At 37.5% G+C, this 21,789-nt stretch overlaps 1 long non-coding RNA gene across 7 annotated transcripts in view; it reads left to right on the forward strand.

Moving 5' to 3' along the window:
* Window positions 1-21,789, forward strand: part of LOC107313058 (uncharacterized) — a 200,112-nt gene that overhangs the window by 146,420 nt on the left and 31,903 nt on the right. For 3 of the 7 annotated variants that reach the window (XR_004306928.2, XR_014945722.1, XR_001554766.3), the window contains one exon: window positions 11,934-13,444. The exons of 1 other annotated variant lie outside the window; for it this stretch is intronic. This is a non-coding gene — a long non-coding RNA (uncharacterized LOC107313058). Of the gene's footprint in view, window positions 1-11,933; window positions 15,055-18,619; window positions 18,905-21,789 lie in introns of those variants that run through there. 3 more of the 7 variants (XR_001554763.3, XR_001554761.3, XR_014945724.1) reach the window with 2 other exon arrangements.

Here is a 21,789-nt window from a genome sequence, read left to right on the forward strand (position 1 = left end):
CAATCCAGATTTCTGCTATTGCACTTACATGTGAAATAGAATGCATTTTGTAACAACATAAATAAACTCCTTAGGAATAAAAAGAAATGCCTTCTTAGGTAAAGATTCTACATGTCATAACCAAGGTTAGCTCCAAAAGGTCTTAGTAACTATCACTTCAAGGACACAAAGAAATATCTTCAAGGGTCCATCTCAGCTGTTATTTTGTTTCCTTTTTCTGCTTAGCTTAAAATAGTGATTATTGCAAACTACTAGCATCTAATAAGTAAATACCATAAAAATAAATTGTAGATCTGAAAAATAAAGTGCCTTTGAGTGGTACAAGAAATATTTTTTTTTTTTTTTTTCAATTGTGTTAGTACTTATAAGTACACAGTTGCTTATTGGTATGTTAATAGTGAACCTACTGAATCTACACACAGCACTGCTAATGACTTTGTGTGTTTGAAAACTGTTTAGGGATGGTTACCTTGTCCAGTTGAGATAAGGCAGAGATGTATTCCCCATGCAACTAGATGTGTTGGCTATCTGCAGGCAAACACCACTGTGGAAGTATAAAAAATACTAAGACATAATATATATACATTTATATAAGTATTATCAAGTATCAAATAAATTTTGCATATGAACATAGTTAGCATGCATCATCTACTAGTCATTTAGCTATTAAAAAGGAGAACCAAAGAGACAATTCATTGCTTTCTGTTTCTCAGCTTCTTGTATAGCATTTTGTTTGGGCTGACACCCATGCATTCAGTTTCCAATAGCAAACTTTATATGCATATGTTAAAGAAAGATTCAACCCACAGCAATTCTTAAATTTAGATGATTTTGTATTTGTGATCTTTGCTAATGTACCAGGAAAATTATATTTGTAAGAGCACAGGCATAAGGAACTACAAAATCATTCTTTGTCCATTGTATTATCTTGCCATATAATGGCAACATGCTCAATATTCACTTGGCCCAGAATTTGAACTCTTAGAAGTCTACATTCTTCATTTACAGGCAGGAGTCACCTATTTAGGAAGACTCTCCTTAACCTACTGGTGTGGGTAACCAGAGTTATAACAGAGTATCTATTTGTTTTAATTAATTGTTACTGTTACTTTAAAGCACTGAACATCTGAGGGATGAAGTGAGCAGTTGTGATCCCAAAGCCACAAAAAAAGAATGAACTCCATGATCAGAGAGAGGCCCCCAGAAAACTGAATACAGCCCAGCATCCTGTGCCAAAAGAAAGCACTTAAAGGACATTCAAGTGCACTTCACGATACTGGGGGCATTAGAACAAGTGGTACTGGAACAAGAGAGACAAATAATGCACATATCAAAGTAGTTACACTGTGTACTGGAAGTATTAAGATATAACACAAAGAAATGGAAGACAATTCAAACCACTGTTGTCAGCACTAAAAAATGCCTTCTTTTGTGTTATCCACTTACAAATAGGAGCTGTGTTTTTATGTACACTTAGATAAGGCATGCTTAAATAAATAAATTATGTCATTAGCCATCTAGGGCTACAAATTTGAAGCAGTAGGAAAAGCAAGAAACCTAAAGCATGAGCAAGTGTGACTCAAGGACTGCGTCAAAAGGGTAGCAGGATAAAGCAACTGTTAGTTCCCCTTTGGATTTGGAAAAGCATTTGAAGTAGTAAAATGAAGTAGATAGCTAGATAGTCTTATTAAAATAACAACAATAAATGACCCTTTCCTAAGCGAGGCCAAGTAATAATACTGATTTGAAGCCAACAGCAAGAGCTAGAAAATAATCTTTTTCCTTGTTTGGCTAGCTTCACCCATTTAAGTACTTTAAACATTGCTGGGCTTCTCCATATATTTTTTTCCATGCTTAGGGAAGCAAACTTGGAGAGAAGGGTCATGCTCCATGCATTACAAGATCAGGACTCAAGTGCAGAGTAACTTATAGTACTGGCACATCTTAAACCATAAGATTTTGGAGAAAATCCTATAATAAGCTTTTCCTACACTCAGGAGACTTATTATTATCTTCCTTATCAAATCCCATCTCAGTAATGGGCCACATAGGGCCCTCTATGACTGTTGGGTAGTGGAACTTAGACGAGATACTTTACAAAAATGAAGTATTATTTTCAGACAATTGCTCAGGCATTGTGTTTGATCACCAGTGTATGGGAAACTGTTAATCACAGCCTGAACCTCTGATTAACCACCTGAGGCAAGTGAGGGGTCAGCTGTGAAGGTAATTCAGCTGTGCTCCTGGAAGGGGTATTGCCTGACTCCACCTCTCCTAGATCCTGCTTAAGGGCTGACCACCACTAAGGTAGTATTTCTTTCCAGAGATTGTTCCTGTGTGGAGTTTCTGTGGTAAGCATCCATCTTTACTGTGAGTCTTTTCTTATGTACCCTCTAGCTATCTGTTCACTTTGTAATTACAACTATACATTTGTATAATTACAACTATACAACCAGTAAGTTAAATGACTGATACACAGTGTCAAGTTTTTTGGTTTTTTGTTGTTGTTGTTGTTGTTTGTTTGTTTGTTTTACCATTTTAGTCTTTAAAAACAAAAATCACTCTAGGAAAAAACAACATATCTTGTGTAAAAGGAAACCTGTTAATCTTTCACAAAGCACTAAATTTGCTGCTGTTCTTCACTCACTTCGATACAGTCCTTTACTTGTAGCATTAGACATTCCATGCTGTGCCACTTCTTTTTTAATGTAATAGCTGTTGAGAAAAGAATGAAGAGTACGCTGACTAAGCCCTTTTTAAACTTTGTTGGCAGAGTTGTAAAATCTGAAAAAGAGCAAAGCAATAAGGTTCTCTGTCCAGTTGTTAGCTGTCTTGATAGTCAGTACTAAATGAAATGAACTAGCTAATTCTCAGATGCAAATACATTTGCCAGGTCACTGGCTGTGGGAATATTGCTTAGGGCTTGTCCATACAGCATCATTATGCAGTTTGTAATCAATCTTGAAGATCGTAATCAGTGGTGTGACTGTTTACCTTAACCAATACATACAGAGATGATGGGGCAGTTATTTTAAGTTTAGAAAAACAGTTGGGAACAGAGTGCAGGTTTTCCAAAGAATACTCAAATGTTCTTCCCTTAGAAACTTTATTCCTGTGTTTTTACTATAGTAGGATGGTAAATATGCTAATGCGATTTCTGAGCCTTTTGCCACCTCATCTCTTAACAATGATTCTCTTTCGAATCACTCATAACTGTTTTAAATGAAAACAAATACCAAACACTGGAGACAGACTATAGTTGTTTTTTCCTAAAAGGTCACCTTGTGTGTTTCAGTAGAACGTAACTAATATATAGAAACACCACCAAAAAAGGTAACCAGGAAAGTCCAAAGTTAACCACACTGCTAGGATTCCTACTGACCCAAATTCTTAGAAGATTCATCACACACTGGACAAATATAAGTAGCCATATCTGGTAAGAACATTGTAGTTGTAGTGTAGATAAGTTTATCCTAGATCTGGAGTTCTGTTTCCATTTAGCATGCTCTGCAAAGCTAGGAAAAAAACAAAAATCACAAAACACATAGGACTGAGTTGGCATGAAAAGAAAGAAGTTACTTGCTGGAATGAAGACTGTCCATAATCACATCAGAATTGAGCCATTTCCATGAAACATTTTAACTTCCAATTACTACATTTGGAGAGGAGAACAGTATGGCTCTCTGTATCAAGAACCCCTTACATTACCTTAGTGTGTTTCATGACAAGTGAAGAGCAGGGACATAGGAGAATAATTAGACGGTGGGAAAAGAATGACTTTGCTCAAGGAGTATGCAAATAGAGTACAAATGTCTATAGTCCCTCAGAAACTAGTAACATAAACAAGACAAATGAGACAACTAGAATTGTTTTAAGTTTTCTTTCTAGCAATCCTCCACAAAATAATGTTAAGAAAAAATGTGGAAGAAGATCAAATAGAATTTCAGTGCAGGCATTATTTTCAAATGCTGAGATATAGATGCTTCTCCCACCTCTCATCAGAAAACATGAGTAGAACTGGTTTTCATGCAAGCAGATAAAAAGAACTGTACCTAGTTTTTTACTGTACATATGTTGTGTAGTTACTACACTAATTCTATCTCTCACTCTCTTCATCACCTTAGAAAAATACCTTCCCCCTACATTGGTGTTCATCAGACAAAATGGTAAACATTCTACTGTTATTCCCATAGTGGGGGAAAAAAATGTATTCAACGTCATTAGCTTTTAACAAAAAAGAACAGCCTGTGTTTCCTGTTCTTTCCTTGTCCATTTCCTGTCTCAGCTGTTTTTGGCAATGGGTACAGACACTGAATGTTCATTTCACAGGACAGGTTTTGGTGACAGGAGCCTGAGTGCTCAAACCACACTTGATGACAAGCATGAACCTCTGAAGCTTCTGTTGCAGCACTCGCTAAAGCTTCAACAGCCAAGGAAGGATGCTGGTTTAGTTTACTTCCTGCACAGTTCCCCTGCTGGCAGAAGAACAGGGTAGGATGTAGTATCAACAGCCTTAGGGGATGTTTCTTCTAGAGCAACTGCTGGCCAGGCAGGCATGAGCAGGCAAGTAACAGTGATTTCCAGGGCTAGAAAAAGAGATTGGAGCATGGCACAGAAAACAGACCTGGTGCCAGACACATTCAGGCAGGGAAGATGGAAAGACATCAAACAAAGCCTGGTACCTCACCCACACAACCATCTTTTGCTCAGATCCTTCTGATTTTGAATTACTGGATTCTTAGTCTTTGAATTCATAGTTAATTTTTTTGAAAGGCTGAACTAGTTCCATGGAAGTTGTATGCTTCTGGGAGGTATAGGCATAGGCTAGAACAGACCAGTTCACTGCTCCTCAGGCACTAGGGCTACACTGTGTTAATGGTTACCACATGCACATACAAATCCCGGGATCTACTTCCCTCATCACCTCAAGATACTGGAAAACAGTGATCTGATTTAGAGTCTCTTACAGCACAACTTTTGAGCTGTTTCCCCATATATTTGAAAGACCTTGTGAAAAAGAGTAAAAGAAGCTCCATCTACCCTATCTTATAGAATGGATTAAATGTTGTGTCCTTCAGTACAGCAACAGCAAGAACACATCCCTTCTAACACACACAGGACATACAGCTGTATGCATTTTATAAACATAGAATCACAAATCCATTTAGATTTTATTCTGGTGCTTGTGAAAGCATTAGAAGAGTTAGCACTTCTCTAACTGAGCTTCTGCAGTCACCTGCTTCCCTAGTCTAACTATAGAATCACAAGGTTGGAAAGGACCTACAAGATAATCTGGTCCAACTGTCCTCCCATTACCATTCCTACCACAAGCCACTAAACCATATCTCATAGCTCCTCATCCAGGTGCCTCTTGAACACTGCCAGGGACAATCCACCAGATTCAAAAATCACTTGAGCTCTTGCTTCTTGAACATCCTAAACCCCTGAAATCTCTTTTCATACTTTGTAGGCATCTCTGAGCAATTTCATCACTGCCCACCTGAACTATGAGCAGTACAAAATAACCAGTGTACCTAATCACCTCCCCTTCAATTTCCAGTGTCTCAAACATGTTGCTTAGAGAGAGCTGGGGAAGCAAGCTAGGCAGGCAGGGGGTGCTTCCCTGATGCTGAGTTGGGACTCTCTTCCAACCCTCCTCATCAGTCAGGTCTGTCTAACTGTGGCAAGGCAGGGGGTCTACCACTTTTCTGGGGGTATCCCCCTGGCACCCTCCTCCCTCTGGCATGCCAGCACTCCACCAGACATCCTCCTGCTCACACTCCCTGACTGTCCTCAGTCTCTTCGCCTCTTCCTTGAGCTTCACCACCAGGCTGAGAAGCTCATCCACCTGCTCATGCCTCACACAGGTGGAATCCCTGCCACCCTCCCTGAGATTTTTGAATGCTGTTAAGCAGTAACTTCAGATCACAATTACTCCTGGGACTCAGTGAAGTGCATTACTGATATTCTGATTGAACATAGGGAGTGCTACAGTTTCTTGCTCACCATTTGTGAAGGGCCTTTACACTGTGAATGGAAAGTAAAGTCACAGAAGCCCTTGATGCCCTTCCAATAAAACTTCACCACATTCAAAGCCTCAGCTTCTGTTATTTGAAAACTAATACAACATACTCACATTGCTTTCAGTAGAGGAGTTGCTGGAAAGGGCTTTCTTTTTTCAAGAACTTTTGTGGAGGGAGTTACAAAAACAATGGTAAATCTTCCTTTTGCATGCATTAAACACTGGAGAACAAGACACTCTTACCTGATTTCTGTTCGTGCAACAGCATTGGAATTCCAACACAACTGGTGAAAAGAAACAAGTAGCAGGGAAATAAGTTAAAAATCACTCTTGTGAACAGCTCTGAATCCAGAAAAAAAAAGCAAGAACATGAAGTTTCATCTCAGATTCAGTCAAAGGAGAAATCAAAGTCATGCTGAGATTTGTTTCTGGACAAAATACAGTGTCAAGAAGTAGTCGTGTGTTAGATGCTGATCACATTCCCTGCTCTAGCAGAGAATTTAGTTCTTGTTCACTGTACTGGAGTCTTTTTTCATTTATTCACCTGAGGAATCAGTCCCTTCAGTACTACAGGGAAGTCTGTTGTTACCTTACCCGCAGAAAATATTTCAATCTTTTTTCCGCCTTCTATCTTTTATATTTACTGGGGGGACAAAAAGAAAATAAACCAACAAACCTGTGGACTCCAGGCAATTGTGAAAAAAGAGACACCTCCCCTAAATGCTGCTAGTAAAGATTTACAAACAAAAATTAACCAACCAAATTCCTTAGAAGCATTTGAATTTTCTTAGATCATTTCACATGTATGTATATATAGCCAACACACAAAGCTGGTTCAATGCTACATACATGTTCTGAATAGTAAAAAAAAAACCCACATTCCTATCATCTTCTAGATGCTTGTTTTTAATCAGCAATTTTAGAAGCCTTTATAGCTAGGTGAATTATATGGAAATTCAGAAAATATCTTTTGCAGCACTGAATATCAAACACGCCAACAGGGAGATCAATTCACCTTCCAAACAGTCGAAAGATATGACACTGAGCTTATAGCTTCAGGAAGTCATAAACAGAAATTGTTCTTCCCTACACTCTCAACAGGTCTTTATTTTCTTTACATCTTTCACTGCTTTCTTTTCCATACAGCCACACTTCAGTCTTGTGGATTTCCTGTTGTATAGGCGCACTGAAAGCATTCATTCAAGAAGCTAACCCACAGGAACATGTATCAGTTTTTGCTAATGAACTCTATGTCGAGGTTTATCTTTATATATATATATATATATCTTTATATATATATATATATATATGTATATTCAGCTCAGCTTAGGGCAATATTTAATGATTTAATGTGGTCAGATCATCTGCCTTAATACTGAAGTATATAGGAAAGTGTTTATCACTTTCAGCTGAGCGTAAGCCCTACATTTCAGGGGCAGAACCTCCACGCTTAGATCTCTTTGCTGCCTACTGCCCATTTATCTTGTACCCCTGGAGATTTAAGAAAAATCTTCAAAAACAATAGTTTATTAAAAATAAATAAACTCAAAAAAAAAAAAAAGAAAAAAAAGAAAAGAAAAGAAAAATGAAAAAAAGTTAATCTGTCAGACATTTTTGCTGTTTGGAGTGGCTTGATGGCAGTCTTCACATATAGTAACAGCTGTGGCTCCGTGCACCGGAACCAGACAGAAATCCAAGCTCCAGTTCTGACATGCAGTTTCAGCTGATTGATGATACTCCAGCTAACCTGGTGCTTGCCCAAGGAAAAAATCACTTCTTATGACTGCCTTACTCTTTTCCTATGCATACCGTACATGTCCCTGTAGAGCACAGTTTACACAGTAGGCCTTTATGCAATTGTGCCTAAGGTTCCAAGGATATCACCTGATGTTTTCTTGTTATTTGTTGTTGTTGTTGTTGTTGTTTGTTTTTATTTCTTGTAGTTTTGTCAAGTCAATCCTTAACGTTGTTTTGTTCAAAGATTCTATAAGGATGAATATTCGGTTACAAGATTTAAAAGATCTTTCCCATTTTCTTATTTACCCAGGGAAAAAATAGATTCTTTTAATGAGGCATTCTTAGTGATGAAAATATTTTGAGGAGTTGCACACATCACTGTAATAGCAACACACGTCAAACCATACTGAAAGTATTTCACAATTTGCAGTTTCCTTCATGAAGCAAAAGGATCATCTTTGAGCATAAATACCTTATTCTGTGTGGAGTTCAAAGCACTTTCCTAATACGTTAAGCCACTTCCCACAAACTCCACTCTCAGGAAGTTTGAATTGGCTGCTTTTCCAAAGACATTTGAAGGATGCCAGTGTTCTCAGCTTTGTAAACTCAAAATGAACTTGTATTCATGTTTCAGATCAAATGAAAGGCTCTAGTTTTGTATTTTATTTTTTTGGAATCCAAATACCTAGTTATTTTTTTTTTTCCTTTGTAACTCTTGTGTTTTGCCTAATCCATCTGCCCAAACCATTAGCTCCAAACTTCTCACAGGAAAAAAAAAACAACAAAAAAACACAAAACAATACACACAGATAATTACATTTCTAAATCAGATGCTGGGAGAGAACTCTGAAAGGCTCCTTAACAATTACATAAAATAAGGATCACCGATCAACTAAAATAGGCGGTACACATTTGTCTCTCTGCATACCTGAAGAGATGTACCAAAGTATGTCACTTTTTTCTTTTAGATGACATTTACTAAATAAGCCTTGAATATTTTGATGTTTCTAGTAAATGCAATAGTGGTAATATCAGCACTAGTGATGTGCTGCTTCTTGTCCTGGAGGAATACAAACAAAAAACAACAAAGTTGAAAAAAACATCCAAACCTAAACAAAAAATCCCAGAAAATTCATTATTTTAACTAATTGTAGAGCTGTACTAGTTCAGCTCACATGTTAAATTTGAGAAACCTGGTGGCCCAACCAAAGCCAGTGTCTAGTATCACCTGCCAGTGGCTTCCAAGCTTTAATCTATGACCATCATCAACACAACAGAGTGCATGCACAATGGGCAGCTTCAATGAAGAGAGCTCTTCACGTGTTTTAGGAAACCACAGGGGTCCACACATGTTAAAAAACGTCAGATCCTGGAGATGTGCAGTCTAAGTAGAAATACCACAAAGCAGCAATTGTTCTTACCGTAGCCTTAAACAAACTGAAGACAAGAGTGGCTAACATCCACAACCATTCACTGTGTGGCTCACATTACTTCAGTTTCCTCTTCTGTAAGAGTAGAGAATCCTGAATATCACTGTTCTTTCTGATCTTTTCTGTCTTCACCTTCTGAACCAAAAGCTATTATGATCCAATGCCAGATACTGATTTAAGAGAATATAGGATTTCAAGTCATAGACAGAATTCCTTAAAATAGGGAGTGGAAAAATATTTAGAATTAAAAGAAAAGCACACTGAGTCAATGCTACGGCCTGTCAACTGGTGTACACAGCCTATTAAACCACTGCAGATAGCTTAACAACTTGCCTCAGTGACTGGAAGGATGAAGAAATACTTTAATATAATGCTTTTGCCTTTATGCCTCACATGTTCCAGGCACTACTGTGACATAGCTGAAGTCTGGGAACTCCTGAAATATTATTTTAAAACTTCTCAAATCAATTACAAAATTTACAAGTAAGTATATTCAGAAACCCTACCAGAAAGCCTTTTTTAAGCATCTCACAAATTAGTAAGTTACTGAAAGTACCATAGGGATTAATGTTTTAAACATTTTCTATGCCTAGTCAAATGACATTTGGGTGCTTTGAAAAACTCAGGAGGGGAGGGATGGAAAAAGCTTTAGAACTTAAGAAACAAAAAGGAAACCTTAGAAGTCTTCAAAGAAACACCACTATTATCAGATGTAAAACTGCACTATAAAACACAGTCACATCATTTAAAAGTTTTGTTTTTTTTTTTTAACATAACTGAACTACATAACACTAAATATTCTGAACAGTAGATCTCCTAAATGTAATTTGGCAAAATCACTTGGCTGTACCAGTCTTGTTAAATACAGCATCAGGCAGCTATTGAGCAAAATCTACCCTAAAAGACAAAGAAAACATTTAACTTGGGGCATCCAGTAAGTAAACATGCACTCTTAGTTCTTTCTTTTGAGATAAACATAATAAATATGTTTCTGTTAAAAGTTCAGACATTTTTCTAACCAGTATTTATGAGGTTTTGCTTGTCTTAATAATGTAACATGAGCTATTAAACAATCTCGAAAATGTGCTAACTTGATGTTCCCAGGCAGAAATTTATCACTAAAGCTGCTAAACTCATTCACAAAATAAAACCATCAGAGTTAGGGAGATCAAAGATAACCTTCATTGATGATCAGTGTTTGAAGGGCAAATCCATTATACTATAAAAATACAAAGGTCAGATAAGACATTTTTGTATAAACAGCAGGCCAAAAAACACTTGAAGAAACTGTGAGCCTATAAATTTGAAAGAATAAATACAAATGAATTCATCTCCGTGTACACCCAGACAATCAGTCCTACTCCTTAGACTCAGACTTTGTTGGTGAGATAAATGCAAATAGTGCTTTTATTTTCTCTGTGGGAAGGGAAGAAAAAAAAAAAAAGAAAAGCAGAAAAAATAGAAAAGGCTATAATTCTGAGCCAAGGTTTTAAAAATATAAGCCAGGGAACTGAGCATTTCTGGACAGAAAACACAAGGTCTGTTTTCAAACAGATTCCTGCAGTAAGTCTTGCAGCATCTGTTGGTTTTATTTTGTAGTTTTTCCTTCACTGTTTTTTCCAAGTTATTTTGGAAACTTTTACCATCTATCTGTAAAGAATAAATTTCAATCACAAAAATATAAACACCTTTTTCACCACTGAGTAGTTGTTTTCAATAACAAGAGACAAGCTTCAACATATTTGGGGCATTGGTTTATTATTGACTAAAGTTATCTAACATATCTGAGTTGGTTAAAAACATAAGGAAAGTAAACAGTCTCTAGAGTTTTAGAACAACTCACTCCTAGAAAATTCCAGAGATGCCAAAACAGCTTACACAGATCAGAAGCAAAAATTCAATGAATTTATTCTTGATATAGAAATAACTGTAACATAGGAAGAGACAGATTTTTTGTCTGACAGATCCTAGAAAGGCAATGGAAATGCACTTAAATGGAGCCTGCCTAATTGTTTAAAAAATCATACATATGTACAGATATATATGTATACATGTATATACACACATCAGAAGGGTCTGGAGCCCAGGAAGCAAGGAGCAAGCCATATTGTGCATTTATTTGAACTGACTGCTCAGAGCAGATTCACAACCAAATAGTTGTCTTCTGCTACTGATAAAACTTCTGTTTCAAGCTCACAACAAATTCTTCATAGGTGGCATATGTGAAATGCAAAGCTCAGTGCTGTCAAACTGCTTAACTATATCCTTCCATGCATACCTGCAAATGTCATTTCTAAAGGAAAGCATTCAGAAAGAGGAACTACTTTCACTAGACCTGAGCAAAATCACTAGGATCTCTTGTTTTTCATCCAGTTGAAATGAAACTCCGTAAATGGGCCATTATATGATGCCTGTTTTGAATACTTGCAGGTGCTGAGCTATAATCCAGAAGATAATGGCCCCGTTAAAGAAGAAAACAGCAAACCATAGGCTGCAGCTCTTGGACCTCACTTGCTTTCCTTGTTGTGTTATGCTCAGTATTTCAAACTGGTAAACATTACAAGCCACAATGAACAGATTTGGGGAATGGGGCTGGTGGAAGGAGAGCAACACACTACTTTGAGCTTTTTTCCCTGTCTGCTCCTTCCAGTCATGCCTTTACCACTATACACTTTTCTCTTTCAGTAAGTCATATGAGATCTTAACTGTTAACCAAAACTAAACTATTTTTGTTTCTTTTCCAGTATGCTCTGATCAGCAGCACGAACCACAAAGAGTGCCCAGCAGATGCCCAAATACCATGTTTTTCATCTAATTTCGATATCCTTGACTCATGCATCCTGTCTAAGCTAATGTTAGTTTCCTGACTGTAGTGTGTCTGCAGCACTGGACTGTCAACAAGTGCTTGAGCCATCCCAGAAGGATCACTACACCTCGATTTTGCTGTGCTTTTAATGACTCTCTCAAAGATGCCTCATTACACCAATTTAATTCTGGAATCTCTAGAATTACACTGGAATAGTAGAGCACTTTTCCCCTCCAATTAAAAAAAAATAATTTTGGTGTGACAGTCTAGAACATTCAGCTTTGCCTTGATGTCTTAGAAAAAAATAAGCTACTACCACAAGCAGTTGCGTTAATTATTCTACATTACACAATCACATCCACCCCCTTGAATGAAACAGCCCTAAACAGGAAGATCTGAATTGGAATAGACCCACTGCTATTTGTAAGACCCTTGTGTCTCCATTTCCCCAATAACTTGAACTTCTGTTGTATGTCAACTTAAAATAGGAGGCATTGCTTTTGAAGCAGACCTCGTATGTGCACCTAATGCTATATTCATGCTCAAAAGTTTCTAGAAAAGACCTTTGGTCCTATGGACTTCTGCACCGCCATCAGCTTTAAAAACATCAGTGCAGGTACATTGTTTGGGCAGTGAGATACCAGAAGTCTATAGGGTCCCAACTCAGATTTATTTCCTTAAGTAGCAGGTTATTCATCTAAGCAATTATTAGCTGAATAATAAAGGGATGGAAGACAGCATCTCACCTTAAACCATGACAGCAAAGTCTGAAATAGTAACAGTGACAATGGCGGCTGCATGTGCTAACACTTTGCATAGAAATTCACTTAACATGAGGCACAGATACAGGGTTTTCTTTGTTTTAAATAAAGAATGAGGTGATTATCTCAAGATGCAGTCCTCCCAAGAGAAACAAACTGAAATGACAAGAAATCTGAATTGTAAATATGAGGGCAGGAAGCACTAAAGCAGGAAAAGTGCCTTCAAATATCAAAAGCTGTGTTTAGCAAGGTATGAGTCATACCTTACTACATCATAAAACTTCTGTCCTTGTGCTTGTGAAAGGAGGTTATCACATTTTCCTTCTTCCATGAGCTACTTCTGCTGATCTCATGGTGTTTATCCAACCTACTGACAAGCACTTAACCTACTGAAAAATACTCAATTAGCCGTTCTAAAACAGGCAGAGTGGTTGCACTCAGCTCCCATTTCCACTGTGCTGTTCAGGTTGATTAAGGTTCATTTTTCAGCCTAGTGATCTAGTAGCAACACTAGAGTACTTGAGGCATTCTAAACCAGTATCACCACCAGTGTCATTGGGATGGCCACGGTATGTAGATGCTCCTCCATTCAGCTCTTAAGCCTTCCTTTCTTTGTAAGAACAAATTTTCAAAACAATACCATTTGACTTTGATTGTAATCTTATTTAATAAAAAGATTTAAAAGTGACCAATGAAGCAATTCAGTTTAAAATGCAGCTGAGCAGTGAAAAATGTTGAGTGAAGTAAATACCATAGCCACGTTTGCTCCATGAAACTGCTTAGGGTGTGCAACACACTACCAGCTTCTGTTATTTTCAAATGCTACCGCTGCAAAACTACAGTGAGAAAAAAAAAAAAAAAATCTGTTGCTTGAAACTGTGTCTTGAAATTGCTCAGAGAAGCCTATGCAGGAACACAAGTTGCACATCTGAATAATGGAGATGGAATTTAATTGTCCTCTTATTCTGTGAAAGAAATGTATAGCTTACAGCCCGCTTGATAGCTGAAAGGAAGCTATCAAAGCTATCAATGCTGCAGGAGAAATAATTATGTTCTTCCCAGTATTTTTTAAACTTCTCTCTTATTAAGCTGAAGCATTGACTTCTCTTGATTATCTGTTCAGACCATTTATAACGAATGTGTAAAAATTAAACAAAAAGCCTCTTCTTAACATCTATGCAAGCACTGATCACAATAGAAAAGCCTCAGACACATAATTTTCAGTGTTGCAAAACTTTTGGAATTAAGCCGTGTTTAGCAGATCTCCTAGTTACATGGCAGAAGGTAGTCCCAGCTCCTGTAAAGACTATTCAGCACTATATAGATCTAGAAGAGGTAAGAAACAACATTTATTTTTGAGCTCTCATTTCTTACATTAACTGAGAACTATACTACCAGATTTTATATATAATGGTTTAATATAGAACTAACAACATATATATCTTATTATATTAGTTCAACATGATAGTTGTGCTATCAAACTGGATATGAGACCTACACAAAATATCTTGCTACCATTTGCTGGATTTTTATTTTTGCCTCTGTTGACAGTTGACTTTAGAAAAGAAACACTGCTGTGCAATCTTGATAAGTATTAGCTAAATCTGCTAAAATATTTGACCTTTGGCTGTAGAAGATGTTGAATTATCCATCAAGGAAGAAACAGCGATTAAGACCACCACTGTTTCAGCCGTGGACATGTTACACTTCCAATAATACTACATTTAATCAAGAGCCAGTGGTTGTTCTTGGAAACTATTCATATTCTTTTGTAGAAGTTTTCAGCAACTGAGCTGCAATGCTGTTACATGGATGTTTTTCCATATTAAATTTGTTCAAAATAGCTAAATAGCTGATGCAAATCTTTTGGCACTTATTTGTATTACCATAGCATTCAGAGTGCAATGTAAAATACACCTATAAATACACTTGTTTACAAAGATGGAGGATGCCCGCAGTTATCACACTGAAAGTGCTTATATATTTCTGTTGGTGGTTATTTTTTATTTATTGCTGCACACAGATAATCTGATTGCTGTTAGTGAATCATATTTATAAGTTATTATGGGAGATTGATGGCAGTAGCGTATTTAAGAATGAGGAAAGCTTATTATTTTATGAATTCAAGTGATACTGTATGCACTTGTTTAAGCAGTAAATGCCTAAACAAGCCTGAATACATAATACTGTTTTCAACTTTGTAGACACAATAGTTTTTATTTTATTTAAGATTTGTCTTCTTTTTCCACAGTAAGCAGTCTAAATTCTCATATCTTATTAATAAAACTGTCAATCAGAGCTCTGCACATACTTTTTGCTACAGATTTGCTCTTTATTTGTATATGACAAAAGGTTCACACAGTTTTAATTCATCACCTGTTGTATTAAGAATAAAACTGAGAAAAAAGAAAAAAACTAAGAAAAATTGTGTTTAAAATCAAGTTATCACTTAGGAAACATTGTAGGGGAAACTAACATGGGCTCGTTAGAGGCAATGAAAGTTCTTAGCATGTGGCAGGATCCATCAAAGTCTGACCTATGGTTGGTGTCTGATATACATTCTCCACCGTTCATCACTGAGTTCATGCAGACTCCCTACAAAAACAAAGGTCCTCAGATGACTGTTGGTAAAGCTATACAGATAATCATCTTCTAAAGGGAGAAAATAAAACCCGTGTATTCCATTCCTTAACAAATGGGATTTCCTTGGCAAGTACAGTTGGGCAAAAACTTTTAAAAAGCGAAAAACACATTCGCTACTATATCTAAATTTCAATCTAGACAAGCGAAATCTGTACATTCGAGTGTTTTAGATATATCACATACAGATCTAAAAATTATTTTACTATACCTATAATATCCTGGTTGATCGTAAGAACACTGAAGTGATGCTTACAATCTTGAACTGAATATCTCACTTCAACTCCAGTAATTGTATTGACATAGAGTTTGCATCTTTGTTTTATCATCTCTGCATAGTTTTTTAGGTCAGTGACTTTAATTGGTCCCACACATCTGGAAACAAAAAATTCTCCCAGCTAATTTTGTCAATTCTTGCATAATGTATGTTTTAAAGAAGAGATAGAAAAACCACATTGTCAGCTGATTCAAAGTGCATCCTTTAGACAAACTGAAAGAAGAATCTAAGTCAGAAAATGTGTGGCTTCTGCAAGTAACACACCTTAGATGAACATTTTAATTTTTAGTGGAATATTTAGTGAAGTAGCTTTTCATTACAATAGCTGAAATTTAATGTTCTGGGAATTGTATTTATAGAGTTCAAGGTCTAGAAACAGCACTAAGATTTTAACTCCCACTTGTGAATGCTGTCCCTGGAGAGGAGGAATGCCAACCACACATGGCAAACTCGCTGTGCTGCGGCAGACTTCTGCAGCACAGCCCATCATGTCACTGCTCAGATGTCTTCAGCAGCACCAGTTCAACACAGCACATGGCTATGGGGGTTTCCTCTCACTAAGGGGAGCTCCTATAATTGGGTTAATGACTGCAGGTCCATAAGTTTCCCAAACAACTAAAAATGCTGAGTTCTGATAGGAGCTGTAAATTGACCTCAGAAAAAGGATATCTATTCTGCCTCACATCAACTAGCAGTTGATCACTTCTGCCACCTGATGCTTGGTAAGAAATACACGTAAAAATCCCATCTGCCACTGAAAACCATATGGAAGTCCATATTTCCAAGATTTAAGACAACAGATTCCTGGATATACATTTGCTCCCAGCTGTCTGTCATACAGGGCTATTATGCAGTGCAGGAACCAGCCTCCAGAGCTAGCCAGCTTCCCTTTGCTTTATTTACTCAGTAATGCCAGTCCCATACTTGAGCTGGGAACCTCTGTTGGAACAGCAACTGTAACACTGTTAAGTAAGTCAGGCAAGGTTAATTACCAGCTTGTTTACATATAAAGATGATCTGTGATGAGAAAGACAACTCAGGAGAAGTACAGCATGATTAACTACAGGTAAAACACCAGACTGTTTGTTTAAGCTTTCCATTGGTACAGAAGTAATTCTCTCTTTCTCAAGAACCAGTGCACAGTTTATTCCCTTCAGCCCTTCAATGTTTTTAAGTCAAAACTCAGCACCTCTATTGCATGCATTTTTCTCCTCATAGGCTATCTATGTTGCTAGGTTGAGTAGTAACTGAACAGTTCTCCCATGCAGACACATTACAGATGTATAAAATATCACCGCCATTTACTGAGTCTGGTGAGGATGCCTTTGTTACAGCTTTTGTTTTAAACCCAGTACTGTGTCTGCCTTCTAGGGCCCTGAAGTAAGCACTCTTTAAAAAGAGCTACAGATTTATTCCTCCACTCTGAATAAGTGAAAATGTGTTTTGTTGAAACCTCCAGAGAGTAAATGGCTTTACTATAGAATCCCCTTTTGTTTATGGGCTTGATGAAAGCATTTGGCACTTAATGATTCCCAGGCTACTCCAAGTTCAAAAAAGAAAAAAAAAAAAGAAAAGAAAAACGAAATCAATTGTGCTGAGTGTTAAAATATTTTCCACCAATGTCAAAGCAAATTTAAAATAAAATCTTGTTTCAGGTATCAAATTAGGGTGGAAATGTAATGCTTACTGACTTGTACTCTTTAGCATTTAGACTCGGTATAATGCCTCATTTTGTTCTTAAAAAGCAGTGTGGGGTATGAGGGAGACCTACAGAGGTGGCCACCTGAAATCCAACCATTTTCCTCTCACATCTTTCATTTCTTCACAAAAAGAACTCAGAACTATTTCCATTTAGATTAGTCATGAATTTTCCAGCAGAAAAAATTTAAATGTAAGACATAGGTACTGCTTTTTGGGGGCTGCTTGGTTTTTCCTTTGGAGAAGCAACCAGCCACCAGTCACTTCCCACTTAGACATTGTACATTTTTCATTAAGAAAAGCTGAGGTGTAATTTGCTCATCTAATCCTGCTGTCTAGCCAATATATTTCTCCTTCTCAGCACTTCCTCCTTCTAAGCCACCTCACAGGCTCTGTTTGTTCTTAATATCAATTTTTACTTACAGAAACTGCAAAATATGTACATTACCATGCAGAATATAGCATGTGAAGTGCTTACTTAGTTCTGTGGGAAAGGATACTAGGGCTGAATGGCCTTAGAGACTTTTTTTTTTTCCTGTAGATGGAAAAGGTAAATAGACTGGGAAACCTATTTTTAAAAACAAGAATAACTATTCTATACTTTTCAGGGAACCAAAATTTGTACCGAAGACATTTGTGTTATTTGCATGGATCATTAGGCGTAAAGATTACAGACGCCATATAACAATTGGACAAAAAGAATCATGCTACCAAAATAGGTATTTCCACCTCTAAAACTATAGGTGTTTAAGATGTGTGTTGGGCCTGGAATCACCATTGTATCCTGAGATTCCTTCTATCATGAACTGCTCTATTTACTTTAGAAAATTTTTTTACAACAAACTATTTGAAGAAATTGTGAGGAATAAACGTATATACTTCTACAATTTCATTGTATTTTATCTGCAGTGAATACAAACTTTTAAAATCCAAGAGCCACTGAATATTATATGTAGCAGATTCCAAGACTTCTTCAGCTGGACTAAAATTCCAGACTTCTAAAGCAGGAAAACTGCTACATTTGATCTCTCAGGGTAACCACCTACTGAAAAACAAGTTCTTGCAATCTTGGCCTTGTTTCTCCATAAAAACACATAAAAAGGGGTTTCTAATAAGAAACCTGTACAGTAGCTCAGGACACTTCTCTCATGCAATCCATTAATTACCTCAAGAAAAACAATCATTATAGATCTAACATTGACCTTAGCTTGTCTCTTGCTTCATAGCATTTATTGTTGTTTTTTACAGAAGACATGATGCAATCCTGGCAAACCATCCAAACCAGCACCCACCTAATTCCAGCACGTGTCACTGACTGAGCCAGACAGACATCCTCCAAGTCATCAGTTGTCAAAGCCACAGCAAAAGTCACCATGAGGTGATTTTTATTCCTCACCACACTCTTGGGCGGGACTGCTCCTAAACTACCGGTTACCCCACTTTAAAATAACTTTTTCTTTCATGTACTTGGAAATGCTGCAGCATAACTGAGGTCAGAGAAAGAAGCAAAATAAATACCATCTCTGGTCTGCATATCATTTCACTCTCATGACTTCCTACTTTGATGCAGTTTAAACCTGCTGCCTACAGACCACTGACAGTCCCTAGCTTAGGTCTAACAGAAATGCTGTGAGCCATTAAACTGGCCCAGCTCACAATGAAAAAGACTTGCTCCCTCCCTTCAGAAGTATTTAATGGAGAGAAGCAATAGGAACCAAGGCCAGACAATACAGAATATTATTGCTGTATTTTCTCACCTGTGCACTGCTCTGACATTTTCATGCAACAGTGCTCTCAGGGAAAGAACAAGAAGCTCAGCTCAGCTTTGCTGTACTCCAGAACCCAGGGGAGGGCATCTCCCTGTCCACCAACTGGAGAAATGATCTGAAGGAACATTGAGATCTTAGCATATATATATATTATATGTTATATATATATATATTTGCAACAGAAGTTACTTAAATTTTTCCCCAAAGTAACACAAGGTTACTTTGGATGGTCCCAGAAACTGATTGCTCATTATCATTCAGACACAAATTAATGTGCTCTCGTTGGTGACATTTCTCACTATTTTGTGCCTTTACAGAAGGGGCCAATCCTGAGATTTCTTTCAAAAACACATCTCTGGCTGAAGCGTAGACCAGTAGGCTCCACTGACATCCACAGCCATTTTAAGACAGGGCATAAGATAACCAGGAAAGAAGCTAGGGTGCAAAGTCATGCTGCTTAAATAACAGCAAGCCAGCTTAGATATCCAAGGAACCACAGCCACTGCTATTGTTTCCTAGTTCTTATGCTTTATGTTCAAACAGCCACAAAGCAAAAACAGAAGCAGGTATATTTGGCAGTACACATTAAAACATCTCAGCAAACAAAGGCAGGCAAAAAAAGTGTTTCCCTTTTAGGAATACTCTGTTAAATCTGTCAGCAAGGGGTGGGAGGAGGTCACTGGTATGCATTCACGTGTGCCACAGAAAAGAAAGACAAAGCAAATGCATAATAAATCAACTAAAAAGTTCATCTTCTATTTATCTTAGGTTTTGTATTAAGGCTAATCTTTTAATGGAAATTGGGTAATAGTTCTTTCCTGCATTTTCAACAACTACTGAATATTATTTTGATCCCACTAACTGCCCAACCACATTGTGAATGTAACAGGCAATATACTTTCAGATGATGTTTAAAGCACACTACTGTCATGGGTCAGGCTCATAGCCAGTACCTGGTGACTAAAGCTGGACATTTCTGAGGAAGATACACACCAGGTGCTTGCACAACAGTGTGCTTACAAGAGAAGACTCTTCTTGGGCCCTATTAACATTTCAACACTTAAAACAAATCATATCTGTTCTATGCCTCTTTGCCAAGTACCTCTGGCACTTTCATACCTGAGTATGAGCTAAAGGAAAGCTATTGGCTGCCTTCCAGATTAATGAGTTTCCAGTCCTTAATGAAAAGACAAAGCTGTAAGAAGTGCAACACTGCCCGAGTTGTTTGCAAGCACATCTGTCTCAGGAGTAGCAGCCATTAGAACACATTTGACCTTTGTGAGATCCTGTCTCTCTCCCCTCCCCCACTTTTTTCCCCTTTTCCCACCTAAAAAGAGTGGAAATACCAGGCTAGCATTTAAAAAACAAAACAATAAGAACCAGTCACATCTACTTGTCCTTCACTCTACTTGTCTCCTTTTTCTCCGTTTAGTTCTGGGGATTGACAGAACAGCAGCAGCTGCAGCTCTGCACAGTTCAGCTGTAACTGATCTAACTGAGACATCAGAATGCTGCTAATGATCTCACTGCTAATTCATAGTGCTATCATCAGGGCTTCAAATACAAAAATGGATTTTTGAAATTTTACATATTAATTTGTTCCCATCTTGGTGTAACTTTACAAATGCCTTCAGAGTCCCAAGCAGTCCCCAAGTTCACTGAGGTAAATCCCAGAGCACAGCATTAGTCACAAGGAAAGAACCAGCAAAGAGAACAGTAATGTCTGATGCAGTGGGAACCCTCCCTTGTAGTACAGTCACAGAAACTCTAAGATGCTCAAGTTCTAATAGTTCCAATATATAAACTGTGATTTATTATCGCCTTCCTGCACACTGGCATAAGGCTTTCCAAACAATTCTTTGTTTTTCAGGCATAGGGTGACGATCACATGTTAAAGATATCTTCTCCTAGAATTGCTTAAGTGACATTATATTTAATGCCTGCCACACTCATTACTAGCACAGCTTCTGCTCGCCACACATCAGTACTTTTTGAAATATAACTGCAGATATCAAGACTGCTTCTGGATCACTCACGTCAGCTGCCCCCACATATGTTTGCTACAGCAGTACAAATTCAAGGTGCAATACTACAACTGAGCATGCCATGAAGTTAAGAAATTCAGAGTGCCTATAAAGAAAATTTCTGCAAGTGGTAGGAGTTCATCACCAACACTAATACATGGTCACTTCAGTTTTTAGAGGAGGTTAAAAAAATGCATAGATAGCACACAGGAATTAATGTTAGGTTTGTATTCTGCCTTCTTCCCACTTGTACTATCTTGTACAATGCCTAACTCTCCTATGCAATAAAATGCCAAAATTTGGCAGTTACCTCTTCATAGAAGTTTCTGGAAATAGCAGCTGCAATAACAGAAGCTATTGAGACTTTCATTTTACAGGCCTGCATCAACCCCACTGAACACGACTTGCTGCATTCTCTAGATGTACACACGCCAGCAAGCTCATTCTGTTGTTTTGAACTAGGAGAAAAGGTAAGCCAACTCTTTTCTCCATTAAATTGATGTAAAGAAGGAAAAACTTAAACAGTTTTATTGCCTTGTGCTTGTGTGTGCCTGTCTGCAAGTTTCAATGGATCCTAGGCTGGAATGCACATGATTTTATCACAAAGAAATTGTATCTCAGCAGA

Source organism: Coturnix japonica, chromosome 4 (genome assembly GCF_054131305.1).
Source record: "Coturnix japonica strain WE chromosome 4, WE-NBRP24, whole genome shotgun sequence".
NCBI classification, from domain to species: domain Eukaryota; kingdom Metazoa; phylum Chordata; class Aves; order Galliformes; family Phasianidae; genus Coturnix; species Coturnix japonica.